Source organism: Plectrocnemia conspersa, unplaced genomic scaffold (assembly GCF_051122295.1).
Source record: "Plectrocnemia conspersa isolate PC_06_02 unplaced genomic scaffold, ASM5112229v1 ptg000008l, whole genome shotgun sequence".
Classification (NCBI taxonomy): Eukaryota; Metazoa; Arthropoda; class Insecta; order Trichoptera; family Polycentropodidae; genus Plectrocnemia; species Plectrocnemia conspersa.
The window spans coordinates 18,764,803-18,782,376 of record NW_028277172.1 but is presented as its reverse complement, the minus strand read 5'-3'; the positions used below and the strand labels follow the sequence as shown (position 1 = coordinate 18,782,376).

At 28.6% G+C, this 17,574-nt stretch overlaps 1 protein-coding gene across 1 annotated transcript in view; it reads left to right on the top strand.

Annotated features, from left to right (window-relative positions):
- Positions 1-2,638: 2,638 nt before the first annotated feature.
- Positions 2,639-17,574, top strand: part of LOC148233275 (uncharacterized) — an 83,779-nt gene continuing 68,843 nt past the window's right edge. Inside the window, exon 1 of the mRNA XM_088189158.1 lies at positions 2,639-2,769. The gene's annotated coding sequence lies outside the window, so the exon portion shown is untranslated. The remainder of the gene's footprint in view (positions 2,770-17,574) is intronic.

The following is a 17,574-nucleotide window of genomic DNA, read 5'->3' as shown; positions in this document are numbered from 1 at the left end:
CTAACATTAAAAAAAGAAATCTAGAAGATTTATCAGAATTAGACTAATTTTTTTTTAATATATAATGTTTTACAATTTTATTTTTAGTCTTCGCTTGTATATTTGTATTTGTTCATTTAACTTTAGATTTGACATGTCTTAGGTAAAGAAAAAAATTCTTGGTTTTTCTGTAGTTAATTTTCTTTAGTTAAAAGCTTGACAAGAAATGAGCTCTGGCACCTTTTTTATTTAAAATAAAAGCTCTGGGTAAAGCCAATTTAAACAGTAGAAACTGATAGAATACGTATATTTTTAATTGTTGTGAAATTTAATTACATCAGTAAATAAAAAAAATATATATACAACTAGATAAAGTGAATACGCGTATTTGCCTTGTACATTTACTACCAACCGTAAAGAAACTAGTTTTCCATGGCCATAGTTTAGCAAAGAAAAATATATATTTATATTTATTATCGAATTATATGCTTTTGTAGGTCGCCAGGAAATACTAAATCGGTACTCGGCGTATACACATCGGAAAACGTCAATATATCGTTCTTTATTATCAATATGCCAACCGACAGCTCAGGAATAGGCATTAGACTTAAAATTACGACCCATTTGCGGCTACATAACCATACCGCGCCATATTTAATCCCTTTCGATAGACATCAAACGCCATACTTAATCGGCGTGTTAATTTTGTATCAGGGGGAAATACGCAACGTGATGCGTCTATTTCAAAATTAATGTACGTGCGTTAAAATACTGTAAAATTATAAATATTAATTTCCTGAATGATTTAAGACAGTAAACAAAAATAATATATGTAAGTAAACATACTTTTTCTTGTACCAATTAATTTATCTTAATAGTTTAAAGACTAAATAATTATCGGTATTGCTTAAATTTTCGGCAGAAACGAGTTACTAGTACAGTTTCATACAGAAGACAATTGTCATATTTTACTATTGAATTAGAGATTGAGTAATATGTCAAAATTAGAATGAAATAATCTTAGTGAGCCAAGAATAGTTTTATGAAACATATTCCAAAAATATCTAAAAATTGTTCCATAGTTTCATCAAATGCATTAAAAAAAATATTAAATGTATTATCAGACAATATACACTTAACTAATATTCCAAATATTATCGTTTTAAAATTCCAGCGAATCAGATAACAAGTAAAAATATTTTATAAAAATAACGTATGCGTATATAAATTCCTATAATTTTTCCCGTGCATTTTATTTCAACTTTTACAATTTTTCCGTTAAAGCTGCATAATTCACTCCTTAATGGTCGAATATTTCTTGTTATATCAGAGCAAAAAAATGAACATTCATCAAAACTTTGCATGTAAATTTTCTAGTTACATTCGCGAACCACGCTCATAATAGTAAAGTTCAACTGTAATTAAAAAGCTGACTTGAGAATCCGCTACTGCCATTATTCTATTCCTGTGTACTTTTTTTCAACAAACTTTTTCCATCTATAGAAACGTACGCTTATTCAGCACTGTTTAAAAGGGTGGTTTTCAACCGAACTACCACGACAATCTTGATTTTTAACCAAGCTCGAATTAAAGTCGAGCTTAGTTAAAAATCAATAACTTAAAATACAAGGAAATGTAATATTGAATACAATAAAGGTAAAGTTAAAAAATGCATCAGTATAATTTTATGGCAATACAACACATAGAATAATAAATAATAATTTACTCCTAATTTCTATTTGGTTACAGAAATTATTACTAATATATATATATACAAATAAATTATTTAGATTGCAGTCTTGCAGTTTTTTGGTAAGAAATGCTAAATTGTAAACATCTAATAAAGTAAAACATTTATTTTCAACATAAAAAACAGCACTTCTTAGCTTATATATATTTAGTACATGTCAGCAGATATATTGTTGAATTCTGGATTGAATTAAAACATAAATACCTGCATTAAAAATGTGTTTCAGTGTTTACCTCATAGCTATGCAAATTATGGGGGGAATGTCTTTTAAGCATTTCAAAACTGCGAGTCATATGAAACCTAAATTTCTAATATTTTTTTATGATTTTTCTATATTGCTATTAAGATATATGTATATGATATTTTTACTAGTTTTATTGATAATATTATATATAATTTGTGTTATATAAATTAAAGTAAAAAAGAAACATTGATTTTTCTAGTGTACCACTATTAAATTAATATTGAAAACAATGGTTAATTTAGTAAAAGCTTTATTAGGAATATTATGTATAAAAATAAATATGTATGGACAAATGTATGTATCTGGGTCGTCAATCGAATATTATGCTAACTTTTTATTATATTACGTAACAATCAATTATTTGTAAATCTAAAAATACACATTTATGAGCAACAATTCGATTTCATAAGGGCAAAAACAAAAAAAACATTTTTATTTTTTATTTATTATTTTGAGACATCTCTTGATGTATTCATAAACTTTTATCAATTAATAGTTAGTTCTTGAACCAATAAAATTATGTGAATAAACAATGAATTTACTATAGACATCTGTTAGTGGTTTAAAAAAGTAATATTGACATAAAAAAGCAAGAACAGCGCCTCTATCGTCAAAACTTGAAAGCTCGAATGGCAGTTGCGCGCTGTCAAGTAGGCTTTGTTGTTAGTGGCTGTCAGTGCATCGTAGTGTGAGGTTGTGTTTTGTCTCTTTGATTCGTTTAATCAAATATCATTGTTATTGTTCAAATTAATACCTGTGATCATGTTATTGGACTGAAGCGGCCATAAAAATACAGGTGAGCGCTAAAACATTAATGTCAATGGATTTTTACAACCACTACCAATGCCTTGGAATGAAATACGTGTTTTAAGTGCGTGACTCTAAATACCCTGTTTCTTTAGAATCATACTATCAAATGCAATGTTTTCCTTGTTTTAAAAATGATTTTATTATACATCTACATGTTATAGAAGCATTGTACAATTTGCTACATATAAAATATAACCTAACCTCAAAAACATTATAAATACATTTAAATTTGAATACGTTTAAAAACTATATAGTATAATTTATCAAAATTATATTTAAGTATATTGCTCTTTTGGAATTATTATAATTAAATTATTACATCAATCAAAATCAAATCTGAGAAACATTTTGCCTTTGAATTTAGCCAATTATGTTCATTAAATTCAACGATTGTTGGGCTGCAACTAAAAAAATGCTTTCACTTTTTATAAATTGTCATTTTATAAAGTGTTTTTGCTATTGTGTGAAAATTTAACAATACCGCCAAATTGTAGTTATCACTGATTTTAATAATGTAAGATTCACACCATTATCATCCAACAATTTGTCAAATTGTGTTTCATAATAGAATCAGAAAAGTTGTTATGTCTTATGTTATCCAGTTAAAGTAAGAAGATGATTTTGTGTAGGCGTCTTTGCCCACAGACAAACTAAACACCCACTATATATTTTCTAACCACTCGTTAAAAACTGGTTTATTTTTCTGTGCTTTTAATGCGAATATATGATTAACAATATAAATATTGCTATTATCAGATATTTGTAAAAACACAATGTGTTAATCTTATCTGAATCATATAACGTTCCTAAAATAAAAACATACTACAATATATCTGATGGATATTCAGATTAATTAATTCATATACTTGTATGTTATATGTTATACTATGTATATGTTTCCCATATAATTTTTGGTTATTATTATATGGTACAATTAACTTTAATTTTATACTAACTCACTTGAAATTATTCATTGATTCCTTTTTGTATATATGTACTTGACTTTTTACAGCTGCTATAATTTCACAAACAAATTATATAATGATATAAAATTTACACAAATATGTGCTTTAAGAATCCATTACTCTAAACAAAAATTCTATAAATAAATATATAATTGGAAATGCTGCATTGTTTCTTTTGATTTGATTAATATAAAATATCACAGATTATTTTATTTTTGACTTCAAATACTTCTATAACGTTATCTTCAATGTCAATCTGACTTGATAATATTTTATTTAAATTATTAGCTTAAAATAAAAATTAAAAAAGCTTTAAATTATCATAAAGAATAATTACTTTTATTTACACTTTTTGCTTCTGTAAAATAGTAGAAATGTGGCAGAAATAATAGCTCTATATCTGAGTGATGGATATTTTTCCAATGCTATCCATTAATTTGAGACAATAATTTCATTGAAGGTTTATACAGTCAATTGCCCATAAAACAACTATGGCGACGGCATGATTTTATAGCTTTTGACGTGGATTTTTGACTTCTGAGAAGGGATAATTGTTTTTTGCGCTCTCCTATTGGGCAAAATTCGGTTTAGATGTGCTTTATTCGATTCTCAAGATTACAAATTAGTTCGTCATTCAAGTTTTCATATTCACTATTCCTCAAGTATATCAAAACATCTTAATTTCTTTATCGTATCTTCAACTTTAGTTTAATAACTCTTCTCAGAATTGCTTAGCGTCTTTTGATGGCTCTAATATTAATCAATATTTTTATCTTAGACATTCGATAGCAACTAAATAAGACACTTGAAGCAGCGACTTGCAATTGAAAAGCATTACAATAAAGGCTTTTGTATTTTTTGCTTCTAAAAATAAATAGCCCAATACTAACACTAGTGTTATTATTAAGGCCTCTACTTGATACGTAAAAGTCCAAAATCCACTTGGGAAATCTTAACTCTGTTAGTGGATGAAAAATGCAGATGTGCACACTTAAAAATTGATACATTAGGTTGCTAGGAAAGTTCTTGTGGTTTATTACCTACAAAATCTGAAGTATTAAATAAAATTAAATTTGAGAGTTTACTCAAAATAATTATCTAATAATATACATCGAGTTTAATTGAGAGACTAATATTCAATTTCCGTTAAGCTAACGTTAATTTCCAATTAACCATATTCCTGTCAACCTTTCTGCTGCACACGATGTACAGTATATCGAATTAAACTATTATGTTTTCTAATTGCATCGCTGTTTCCCATTAGTCGAGCTCGTATGAATAATTAATTGTCGCGTTTCAATACCATCAACGACCGTCTGCGTCCGTGGCCTTGTTCCTATTCGAACGCATCGTATTATTTTCATCGTAATTGAATAAATATGTATTTAATACAGAATAAACGTTGGCCTTAGAGAAGGACATCCTTCCATTGTAACCCTTTACACAAAAGCTAACTTTCCGCAAGGAAATTAATGTTTACATTATTAAACCTCAAACGTTTAACGCTAATTCCCACCCGATGGCTATTTTAATATAAACGTTTATGAATGAAGTCATGTTTTTTGGTATTAATCCCAAGAGTGCAGTTCTGTTTAAGCTCCGCAAAATTTATAAGTACTCTGTATCGTTTGCGAATATAATTCGATGAATAAACAGCTTATAACTTTGATTTCAGAAATGTTTATCAAATTAGAGCGTAGATAAATTTTCTTCGGAAAACTTCGTGAAAGGATTAGCTTTTCAATGTTTCACATTATGTCTCATCCTTTTCATGTTCAAACATGAAATTAAAATTCACATAATTGTCTTTAGCCATATTCTATTATAAGTAGATTCTTACACACATGTGCCAATTTGCTATATTCCATACATAACTATAATAGACCGCAAATAAAAAAAAGTATTGCGGTCACGTCAGATGACCCTTTTGCGGTTCTTGATCCTGATTCGCAATTTCCCCCTCGCTGATTGTCACTATTCATACAAACATACATATATCCTTTACGTGCTTCCAGACTAATTTGGACGATAAAGAGTCTCTCTAGCTTTGAGAGTCGCTCACAAGAAATGTCATAAAAATGAACGAGTTAAACGGCGCTCTACTGTACCTTACAATATGCAGTGCGACCTGTGTTTCTTGTTTGAATTTTGCTCATCTCAGTTTCAAGAGTTTCGTTGATTAATTGTTTTGTTGAAATTTTACGTGTTGATGTCCTGATGAGGAATATTCGAATATAAAGTACAGTAAATAATTTTGGAGCTCTTTAATAAAACATGCACCCTAATCAATTTAGTGAGATTCTGATCGTGTTGTATAAAATGCGCTTGCTCTCTTGTCCAACACCCAACGCGCGCAATTTTTTTGCTATATTTTAGCAAACGTTTCATAGTTGTATAATGTCAATCATGAAACACTAGGGAAACATGTCAAGTCATGATTGCCAGATATGTTAAATAGTTCTTGACAGTGCTTATAAAATTAATAAATACTTAGTCTATCAAAACAATTTTTTGAAATGTCTTTCTTATTCACAACTGACGGCCTTTTGCTCATTTTTAAACGTAAATATTAATTCTTTTATAACATTACTGTCATAGACAAAAATATCTATTATTATTTTTTTTAATCTATTCTTGGAATAAGTTTTATGCCGATATAATTAAAACTATGGTTGTTATCGTGTCCTTAAATGTCGTTCAATTCACAGAAATTACAAAATATATATAAAAAAATATTAAGTATTTTTCTTAAATTTTTTACAGAAGGTAAATTTTAAAAATGTTAAAATAAAATGGTTGATCAAGCTGACTAACAAAGACAGACGTGATATTTACAAGAATAAGTTTTATGTCAATATAATTAAAACTACGTCAGTTGTCATGTACAATGACAAAAAAACATTTTTTATCTTTCTATTTATTTCTCAAAAAAAAATTTAATAGGGAACGATTTTTATATTTTTATATTTTGAAGAAAGTTGGTGTTTTATGCTAGCTAACGAACTTTGACCGAAATTTTCATAAGGTCTCTTTTTAGAAAAAGTTTAATGTTGATAAGAAAAAATAGGATAGGCGACAATTTCGCATTAATTTTTTTTTAAATACATAGAAGTTTCACTATTCTTATGAAAGAAACGGAACAACCAACTTCACACTTAATAATCGGCGGGATTAATAATAAATTTATTGGAAATATGTTAAGTGCCAAATGAGACTCAAATTCAAGCCTTTAAATTTAAAAAAATAGTGAAGTGTATTTTACATTAATAAATTACAAATTTAAAAGATATTAGCGTGGTTCACCCACTAGAGGACGCAGCCCCTGAAGGGCTTAAACGTAGTGACGTAGGCCCTCTGGGGTCCTAATCTCTATGGCTTACCCCTAAAGGCTTTGAGGCAGTGCTCAATTTAACAGAAAATATATCCATTTAAATAAATTCAATTCCATAAAACGAATTGTTTGTGAATTTATGTAAAGTAAATCTTCGGATTTTTTCATTGCAAAGCTATTCGTAAGGTTTACACTTTTCTGAATAATGCTCACTCGCACCTAATCTGTCTATAAGTAATGCACAAATAATTCATTTTATGGAACAGTTATTTTATATATTGCTCATTTAAATTGCGCCCATCAGTGACGATAATCCTGAGTCAGTCACGATAAATGACCATGGTTAGTTTTCCCGATCTGGAGCTACTGATGGTCTCACTGATGAAAATCTGATGAAGAAGAAATGGAAGGGGGTGATAAAGCCAGTGGGCTGATAGCTCTCCTTTGTCTTTGTATCTCTAATAGAGATGTGTGTGTAACTGCACGATTTCGTGCGCGTATGTCATAGACTCTGAGGCGCCGATGGGAAGCTTCTTTGTTAATTTGTGGGCTCTGTCGGTATTTTAGGGATGCCAAACAACTCTACGTGAGGCAGGCTCTAATGACTCTTGAGACTCGACTCTTACGCCCAATCCTTGAAGGCTACTTAACTGGCTTAAAAAATAAATTTCCATTGCTTAGTCACTGTAATTTCGTCTGTGTGACACAAGTTGACCGCCAGAAAAATGCTGCATTTTTATTCACACAATGCAAGTACGGTTTAGCGGAGTATTGAATATGAATTCTGTCACGTCACTCAGATATTAAAAAATGTATATAAAGTGGAAAAGTAAATATGGAATATATATATTTATATATTAAGTATACTGAAAACGCAAAGTAAAGTTAAATTTGAGTCCCTTCTAGCTAATGCAAAAATATTATTAATACGCACATAAGTTTTTTTTATATTTTTATTTTAATTATTCATATAAATTTATTTTTTAACAAATATTTTTTTTAATATGAGAATATTGTAAATGTTTTTATTTAACCCTAAAAACTACTTTCTTGAAATTGGGACTTCGTTATAGGAATACTGCGTTATAGGAGACTAGGCACCATACAAAATTTGAGATTACGCTATAGGAAACTTCTTTGCTATAGGGGGGTTTACTGTATTTGATATTTTATAAAAAAATAATATTTATTTGGTAGGAAAACAAATGTTTTGTAGGAAAACAAATGGCTTACTCGGTAACATTTTTAAACATTGATTAATTTTATTTTGCTACTTCATTCGTTTTTAAGGATTTATTGTGTATATCATACTTGCTATAGTCTGCATTGGAGTATAATATAAATTGGAATTACAGAAACGACTACAATAAAATAAAATGTTGACTTAAGTACAAAAAATTAGTACTAAGAAGTTAAAGAACTAAAAAAGTTGACTTTAAAACGGCTGCTTTTCACGTTACAAATGTGCTACGATTTTATAAATATATTTATATAACTGTCTTTAAGTAAACTGTACATTAAATATCCGCATTCAAATATTTATTTATTTTTATTTTTACACCTTAATATTGGAAATAAAATCAATCTAAAAATAAATTATTCAATCAAGAAAATATCGCTATGTTATCATTATTGTTGTATACCTTATAGATTTTGTGGTCAGATTTTTAATGGTAAATTTCGACAAGGAAAAAATGGGGTTTTCTCAGAAAATAGGAATTTTTGTGTGGTTATATCATAAATGGGCAAACCGATTTTCCAAATATTACTTTAAACATTTAATAAAGGAAATACCTGAAAAGGATATCGCATTATAATTTATTTTATATTCTTAAAAAATTATATTATAATATAATACAGATTATCTTGAATAATATTAAAGTTTTATATCTGCTGAATATTTTAAGCATGTATTGATGGTTTACGTCTTAAAAATAATTATTTTACATTTATCTATAATACAGTATTTTAAATTTCCCTTTTTTATTGTGTTTTTTTTTCTCTTTGTAGTATTTCAAATCAAAATCATGTAATTATCGATCGTATAAAATGTATGTTGTTATTTATAAACACAACACAGTTGCTTTACAGCCACATAAATATTATTTATGACGCTACATAAAATAAATAAAATTACTATGGTTTTCGTTGAAAAAAAACGTTAAGCATTAATTCCGCACAGGAAACCAGAATCTTCAAATTTCCTCCTTCTCTTGTGGCAGGCAGTGTTGTTGAGCTCGAACCTATTTTTTGCCCTCCAACATTACAAAGTCGAGGCAGAGGCGTTTCGCTTTATTTATTACCTCTTTTTTGTCTACTGTCAACAGAACAATTTCACTGCGTCACTGTTTTACAAAATAGTTTTTAGATTAGATTGCCCAAACCCGGCGACATGACTCAATCTTGAAGTATTTTAAACTAATTTACCCTTTCGAGGTGTATTATGAAATATCAAGTGTTGTACTTGAACCTGAACTAGTATTTTTTTTTGTATGGATCTGACATATTCTAAGCAAATAAAACAGTAGTTATTATGTCATTGCGTAGTAAGTGAGTCATGTTCCGGTTGTATCGCATTGTTTATGGCCAAAGTGCTCTCTCGAGGAAAACTGGTACCTTTGTTTCAAAATATTGTATCGGAAAGAACTCGACGGTAATATCAAAATTTTAATTTTGTAACACCTTTAACTCCTATAGTTAAAAAACTTATATTTATAAATAGTATACATTACAAACAAGTGGTTTAAAAATCTAAGAGCTAGAACCGTAAATAAATTGTAATATACCCAGTCATTATATGTTTATTTAAATGTCATCTGTAAAACGTCGATGTCTTTGTAGTATAATTTCTATAATATCTAACTATGTCAAAATTTGTATCGAGAATTTTAATCTGTGACAGATACGCTCTATTTGTCGCAGATCGATTGGTAAACTTAGCAAAAAAACGCTGCTTCAATCAAAAATCAATCTTGATCTGTACCAATATGTATTTTAATGATATGCTTGTTAAAATCAATAGATGTACCATGGACGTCACCGGAACGGTTGTTTACGTATGCAAAGTAATAAAAGTAACGTTCAATAACTATTTTACGAGAATTTTTACGTTTAAGTACATCTGGTAAAAGTTTTATATTTATAAAATGTTCTCATGTATTATGTACGTTGATGAATTGCCACTTTACCTCTCCGAATATCGTTTAATATTCCCGACAGACGCTTTAAACAATGCCAGATACTATAGAAAGTAAACTGTGATAACTTTTGCGAACAACCTTCAAAATCGACAAAGAGCTTTAAACGATTTTGCAACCAATTGCCAAATACGGTATCAATGGTTAAACAAATAATAATAACTGATTAGATTAATCTTTTTTTCATGTAATCTATCCTTGCTCTTTGTGGGCTTCTTATCCTCAATAGTACACTTTCTCATTCGTATGATGTTACGCTACAGTATCAATCACAACTCAAAATGCAGTTTAGAAACGCCTCCTGTTTATAATGGATTTTATATTGAACAGTTGTAACAGTTGGTGCGGCACCCGCTTTCTAAGATTTGATAGACAAACGACTTGAAAGGACTTTCGGTAAGCTTTCTATTATTGATATTATGTGTGGTACCTGTGTTACAACATTTAAAATATGCAATAAATGGATATTATAAGTCGCCTCAAAATTCAGGTTGAACTCTTTGAGGTTAAAGGTGACCACATGGCTTAACCAAATTGGACAATCGAAGCGGGAACGACTGCTTTTCTTGATTTTTAATGCTCTTCCGTGTCGATTCATTTTCTGAATTAGCTCATTATTAACCCTTTGGATGCCGGGCATTTTTGGAAAAATGTTCCAGAACTGCCGGGACTTTTTATTAAATAATTAAAAAGTCAAAATGTGTATTTTAGTTTGTAAACATACGGTCGCACGTGCGACGCTGTCTGCAGCGAACTTGACCTAATTAATGATGAATATGCGATTGTGTGTTATTTTAGTTCGTATTTACGCTGTAATAAGAGTCATTATCGCATGACGTATTAAAAATTACGAGATGTGAGCGGCGGCGCTCCGACAGGAATCGATAACAATGGTATATAATATGTTATTTATTTTTAAAATGTAAATAAAACTTTTCGTAAATTAATAAAATATGATATTTTTAAATAATGGTTCAAGTAAAAATACCCTACAGACGGTTAAATTTATATATATATATATATAAATATATATATATATATATATATATATATATATATATATATATATATATATATATAAATATATATATATATATATATATATATATATATATATATATATATATATATATATATAAATATATATATATATATATATATATATATATATATATACATATATATATATATATATATATATATATATATATACATATATACATATTTATATATATATATATATATATATATATATATATATATTTATATTTATATATAAATATATATATATACATATACATCTATACATATACATAAATATATATATATACATATATATATATATATATACACATACATATACATATATATATATAAATATATATATATATATATATATATATATATATATATATATATATATATATATATATATATATATATATATATATATATATATATATATATATATATATATATATATATATATATATATATATATATATATATATATATATATCTATATATATATACATATTTTTATATATATATATATATATATATATATATATATATATATATATATATATATATATATATATATATATATACCCTACAGACGGTTGAAAATGTATTGGATACTTCGATTTCGGAGCCGTCGGATCCGGCAGTTCTCGCTAGTGTAGCCAAAGCCGATATATCGGATTTCGGTAGCCAAAGGGTTAAAATAATTTCAATACCTAATATGTATGACCTAGTTTGATTTTATTTAATCATCACGATATTCCTCCGTGAAATAAGATGATGTACAGCTGATATCACAGAAGCAATATAAATTTAAAAACCTTAAGTTCCATATGGAATTCGAGGCAATAATCAGTTTTACAAACAAAAATTCGAAAAAAATTAACTTTATATGGCAGCTTTCTGGTTTATATACGGTCGAATAAATGAGAGGAGATCAACATCTTCACTCTTCCTCGATTCCTTAATAACCAGTCTAGATCATTTGCCTAGAATTTTATTTTCGTTAAATTCGTCTTTATCTGATACATATTATTTGACTTTTCTAGACGTTGGAACAAGTGCTTTTTGGATTGTAAAAGTTCGGCAACCGTGCTTTTCTACCTGCTATCTCGAAGATAGTATTTTGGGATACGCAATAAACGATTCTTTAAAATACGATCAATCCCATTTTAGCATTAAATGCTTTTGATAATGCTGCTTTATTTCTTTGCAAATTTAAACGACAAACAATCATTATTTTACAAATAATTGTAACGCGACGATTATGGGTGATCGCGACGATTGAAATTAGTTACTGATTTAAAAATAAAAAAATACCTAATTATTTAAGGCTGACTAGTGTAATTTGGCTTAGCATATATAAAATTATCAAAAGCAAAATTCGCATCGATTAATGGAAAGTAAAATAATTTCTTTTACTGATAGATAAAGTAGTGAAATAATTTATAAAATGCTATACAATTATACTATGACCTGCAGAAACACTCGTCAATAGGTTTCTGTTGAAATTAAAATTAATTATGGAGGTTTTTCTTTCGGTTTGGCTGCCCGACTAAAAACTCGCAAATGAAACATATTTTTCTGAAAAGTTATAGCTTAAAATTTTTTTTAATAATATGTAGATAGTTACTTTTTAAGACACTATGTCATAAAAAGTATATCATGAAAAACCTTCATAAAGAATCGTTTACTACTTCCAATGAAATGTGGTCTTTTCAATATAACAAATTGTTCAAATGTTTTTGCCTAACATTGAACAGAAGGCATTATAGCTTTTCTTAATTTTCAAACATTTTCCTATCGATATTTTTCCAATCAAAATAATTTTAATTATAACCCCAAATGTCCCCAACTATCAGGTTGCTCCATAATTCTTGTGTCTATAATTCAGTAACTCATCATAAATTATGTTCTTCCTATCCCAAAAAATGCATAGCATTATCTTATTGGTTAATGCTATGCATTTTTTAAAGTAAAGAATCCCTTTCTCATATTCAGTATTAATTCCTCTCAAAAATAAATAATTATTGGCATATTGAGATTCGTTGGGCGAGGTTTGCTTCATACGATTTATGAAATACTCATATTTTGTAAATTAACAGCTCTCTTAATTTTTTAGACGTCTGTGAACTGATATAGACGACTCGATGAACTTTTGTTCTAGCTTATGTTTTGATGTCAGCCCTAATATCCTCACTAATAATCTCTTAAAACTACCTGCCTATTATTACCCGCATATTCAATGTCCAAATTCCCGGAACGAAATTTTTAGAACCACTTTCTAAATTTAATGGCATTAACTGCTATTATTTTTTGCTTTTTAATTGCTATTGTCGCGTTATGACCGATTTTAAACTCATGAAGAATAATATAGATTAACTAAGATTATTTTATCTCTACTTCCATTGTTGATTTAGGGTTTAAAGTATCGAAACAAAAACTATCTCGTTACTAAATAGCATCATTAACACGACTATTGTTAACAAGCACCGAAAGAATAGTGAAATTATTTTTAATTTATAAAAAGCTATACATTTTTGCAAATTTAAAAAAACGCCAATACATTATGTCACTCAACATTATAATACAGAGTTTTTGCTATTTAAATTATTATTACCACAACAGTTTTGGAATCACATATTATAATAGTATAGATATATTTTATTCCCATAGTCTTGTCTCCAAGTTTCTAAAAATTGGATTAAATTCTTGGATTTCAGACTTGAAAAAGAAAGCGGCTGCTTCCTTGGCTTTTTACAAAAATCTGTCAATACTTGGCGTAGCTCCGCTTTGTGCGGAGCTATCTGACACGTGGAAGTTTCAGATACAAAATCCTATTGGATATATTTTGGACAGGAAATATGTCGCGAGTACATTATTTTTGCGCTTTTATACTCTTTTTGAGATATATGAAGTTCTTGGCTCTTTTCTTCTCTCAACCGTTGGACCAATGCAACGATTTGCGTTTTATTTTTTTATAAAAATGCTAGCATAACGACTATATGTTTGATATGCTCGACACGTAAAAATTATTTTGTATAAACACTGACTGTCTTTTATTTAGGTTCAAGGTCTGTAAAGCATAGTCCGTAATGTCTAGACTGGTAACCCAGAAACCGCGGGTTCAAGCTACGACATCAGACTCAAAGTTTGATTTATTTGCGCTTATATTCTTTTGATTATGAATTATAATTATAAATGTCACCGATTTCCAGAATTTTAGTCTGGTGGTTAATATTTACTTGTAGGTATTTATTATGTCTGATTGACTTACCCAGTTGATACAGATCTACCCCGTTGTAACGTAATAGGCTTCCGCCTGTCAGGTTACAAGGAAAAAAATTAAAAATAAATTGGGGAATTTACGAATAGTCCTTGTCTGTTTAAATATCTGATCGTCACGTGTGCTTGTATAACGCAAGCCAAAGTGATTTTAATGCAGGTCGCAACCGTTTTAGCAAGTATTTGTAAAATTTTGTTTTACAGGTGGTCCCGACAGAATTATTTTAAAAGCGAATAATACTTGAGTCAATTAATTTATTGTAGAACATTATTAATTCACTAGATACCCTAAAATAATTTTTAGCTTATGATATAATACATTAACAATATTAGTATATGGTATATAAGAGTTTGTTTTTTTATAATAATCCATCCTAGATATGTCATAGACTTATCTTCTTATATTATATCGTAGTAAATTCTGAATAATATAGCTTGAAGGCCACATTTAATTAACTTATTTGTTCTCAGTTTCGTAGATTGGCATCCGATTGGTCAGATTCCAATTTAATCATACCTTACTTTATATAAAACCCGATACGGCCAAACAAACCCAAAACGAGCAAAAGATTACTCAACCCACTCAACCTTCAACCAACCGGACCGAGGATAATCCGTTTTGACTTATTTACCTCAGCACACAGTCCAGTCATCGATTTGCATACCCCCCTTTACCATAATCAGCACTGTTTTGAGCAATACCCGTACACACATGGTCGGAATACCTTATAAGGGAAAGTCTCACACTTCAAATTTTACAATCGCTCCCGAACGGCGTGTAAATACTTAACAAGGTATATATATAGTATGTGTGTGGCTTTTTTTTTGAAATTCGAACACCCGGGGTCCTTGTACGTATGCACCGCGCGTTGAGCCTTTATAGCTTTCTGAAGTCCTATCGACCCCTCTCATCTCCCTTGCGTAATCTTTATTGCTTCGGCTCGAATATTATACGTGTGTATGGATGTGTACCTTAATGTACGTCTGCCTAAGTGCTAAAATCTATAAGATAAGCTTTTAAATTTCTGACTCAAACATGTCTCTAATTATAGTATAATTTGATCGAATTAATCATATAAAAGTGTTTCAAATAATAATATCGATTATATTGCCTCAAAAATAAATATAAAATGTGCCAACCAACCAGTGAAATGGTGCGTCGTCGTCGTTTAGTGAATTAGTATATGTGATAATAACCCAAAACGCATTTCATTTTATAAATGTATCTAATCATCACAATGCGCTTCATACAAATTTACGGTCATTATGTACGTTTTCTAATACCGCAATAAATTCTTATTTAATCATCGAATCATTTGTGAAAATCGTTGAACGTTTAATTGATTTCATTTATGTTAATGTTAATAATAAGCAATGAGCGTGCATCGTATCATAAGAATTGTGTTAAATTTATTCACTTTTTTTTTATTACTTATCTGATCATTATGATCCTTAATACGTAATAATGGCCATTATAAAAAAAATAGATAAAGCTCCCCATAGCTATCGCTGAAAACGTATTTGTTTTTTTTTTAGAAAAGCGTTCTCGAGCGCTGATATCCTGGCCGCGACGATCAGAAAATGGGATGCGATCGCCGCAAAAACAATATTTGCCTTTTAAAAAATTTAAATCATTAGTTCATTGGTATATTTTATATATTAAAAATTAATCTCCAAGCTTTTTATAAAAAAATATGTTTATAATAGTATATGCTAGTATTAATAAGAATAAAATAATAACTAAATTTGTGATGATCCATTCAAATTTTAATTATATGTAAACAAACAATTCCGATCTAAATTAAAAAATTATAATTATAAATTATAATACACATACTAATTTATAATTAATTATATAGCTATTAAAGATTCCCAGGCATATGTCAATTATATAGATGAAAATTCTGGTTGTTAATTCTTACTTGACTCATTATGTCTGATTGACTTACCCAGTTGATCCCGTAGTGACGCACTAGGCATACGCAAGTCAGGTTACAGCTGAAGCTGTTACAGTCAGGTGAAACGTGTAAAATAATTATAGATACAAAATTAAATTTATTTGAATATAATATTTTAACTAAGATATATTATAGCTTAAAATTATATAGTATTTATTATGGTTTACTTATTTTAACTACAATATTTCTTATTCATTTCTATCACAGGGATATTTAAACTTTTAAAATCAGCTGTCTATTAAATATTAAAAAAGTTTGAGCAGTCTGTTTTGTACTGTGTCGAAACCTAAAATCTTTGACTCCTCGCAAAAAATATATAATAACTGTCTGTCCTAAAAATTATAGATAAACTATTTATTACATTAAAATAATAATACAAAATGATTCATAAAAATATCTAGAAAATAAAAATGGGATCTATTGTATTTAGTCACGCAGCTTTAAATTGTTGTTTTCTTTTTATTTAACACTGTATTTTTTTAAATATGTATAAAAATTTACACTGCTTAATAAAATTAACTCATATACTTTAGGGTTTATAGGTCAAGAAGATTGTAAACATATAATATTATTTATGTATAATGTGTAGTCTTGATTTAGATGCAATTCAAGTCTTAAAATTTATCTGAAAGGAACAGATTCTCTGGTGACGCAGTATCAGTGGCTGATGTCACTGGGGGGGTGCTCTGGATAGCATAGACATAGTGGTGCAGCCCCTCTGTTATAGGAGCATACTCTCTGGTGCTTTTGAGGGGGGCTGCCCAACGGCAAATCCCAGGTGGCAGATTTTTTGTCAACCTAAAATTTCTTCAGGGAAACTTAACTGTGAATGGCGCTCAAATTTTCCGTTAATACTTTTTATTTGACAGATGTTTTTATGAAGATAATTTAGATCTCATCTGAATTTATTTTCATTATTTAATCATAGCTTATCTTGGTGCGTTTAACTTTTATATACCCATCACATATTTTTCAAAAAAAATCTTTAAAAAGCGCAGAAGTTCAGTTTTAATATGCAATTTTTTATAAAGC